Here is a 2,141-nt window from a genome sequence, read left to right on the forward strand (position 1 = left end):
ATGCTGTCTAGGAGCATTAATTATTCGAGAATTGAGCGATATGAGCTAGTTGAAGCATCATATTTATTACGTATAGTCAGGGAAAACGTTGTTGCATCCTGAAGACATTATCACTTTATACTAGCAGGCAAGCTGTCTCGGAGCCGTCCAATCATTATGATTCTATACACATGTCTTTTATATAGTCAGGGAAAACATTGTTACATCCTGAAGACGTTATTGCTCTGTACTAGCAGACAAGTTGTTTAGGAGCCGTCCAGTCGTTCGATTCTATATAAAAGTGATTACTGAAATTGATCAGTATTCATGAAATATGTCGTTGCCTCAGTTGAGAGACTGCATATTCATGTATGCTCTGAGATAAGTATACTCAGTCAGAGACTCTTATGGCATGAGCTTTCATGCTTCGATAATAGTCATGAGACTCAATACTCATCTGTTTGCTGGATCAAGAATATGTAAGATTATAGTTTACGATTTTAGCCTTTATCGAAAATCCACCATCTACACCAGAGAGCAGTATACTTTCCGATTGAGTACTTTTATGAAAAGACCTTAACCTTGATACTTTGGGAAATTCATGCTACTCTGCTGCGAGTGAACACAAATTGTCATGTCATATCAATATTAAGGGTTTAGCACAGAATGCATAATATAATTATCAAGGTTAAGTACTTTCCTATTGAGTACTTTTATGCAAGGACCTAAACCCTAAAATAACAAAACCCGTCTCTTCTTCTTCTCCTTTGTCGCCTCTTCTTCCGTTTTTTTTTCTTCAACGACGATCAATCGTTGATTCTCGGCAAGTAATAACTTTAATTGGGTAAGAATCGAAATCCCAACCTTTTTTATTGCTTTTGATCCCATGAATAGGTTAGATTTGATTAAATTAGAGATTGAAAAATTAGTTCCAGAACTGAATATGGCTGGGAAATATTGATTTACGGTGGAAAAATATTGATTTCCTCACCGTATAAACTTTCTACGGTTGGGAAAATATGAACTCCCAATCGTACCATAAGTTACCCACATTTATATACGGTTGGAAAACCTAACCGTAAGTTATCCTGATTTCATATACGGTTGGGAAAAATATGAATTCCCAAAACTTCAAATTTTGAGAAAACATTTTATACGAATTTTTGATTTTGATTTTCAAATATTAACCATAAATCAAACGATTAGTCTAATCTTATCAGTAATATTATTTAATTTAGTTAACCTAATCATTAACATTAATTAATCATTGGGATAAGGGGTTTGTAGATTACTATTTGATGACCTCCTTTTTACTGAGTTTTCACGTAGATTAAGTATCAAAGAGCATTCTTTATAAAAACAGAGTTTTTTCGAGCGACGTGGTTAATCGGAGCTTCTGGTTGATTCTGGCTCCACCATTCTAAATTTCAGCCAATAGAATTTCAAGAGAATCTTTTGGGTCCACGAAATATTATTTGGCCAATCACATTTGAGAAATAATTACCTAAAATTACTAAATCTTATATAATCTCGTAAAATTATGAAACAAATATAAAAAAATATAACTTTAGGTAGTTATTTTCGTTATAAAATTAACCTTAAAGTTAATAAATATATATATATATATATATATATATGGGAAAGATCACATCAAGATATGCAGTATCAATCATGATTCCATCATAAAATTAAATCGATCATAAAAATCAAAAAAACAAATATTGTCCAATGTCCAATTACACTTCTTATAAAAAAAAACTCACTTAATTACAACTCCAAACTACGATAATTAAAACCCTTAATTTCAAATTATAATTAAACTTCCAAATGAGATTAAATTATCGAATTATCGGTCAAAAGTTAAAAGAAAATACATGATATGTGGATGCGCACAAATCAAACTTCTAATAATTAATTTACTTCAGATCAAATTTGAATCAATAATAAAAATTGACAATCAAAATTATAGTTAAGGATACTTATCTGTAGATTAAAGTATCTTCTTCTTCCACAATAATAAATAACTAATCCTGTCAAATAGTCGAAACAAAATTATCGATTAAAATTTTGATGAAAAATACATGATGTTAAGAATAATTTTGAGAACGATAGATAAAAATTCCTTAGAAGAAAAGTGCAATTTAGTTATTTTTAATATTATT

This window comes from Papaver somniferum, chromosome 8 (assembly GCF_003573695.1).
Source record: "Papaver somniferum cultivar HN1 chromosome 8, ASM357369v1, whole genome shotgun sequence".
Taxonomy (NCBI): Eukaryota; Viridiplantae; Streptophyta; class Magnoliopsida; order Ranunculales; family Papaveraceae; genus Papaver; species Papaver somniferum.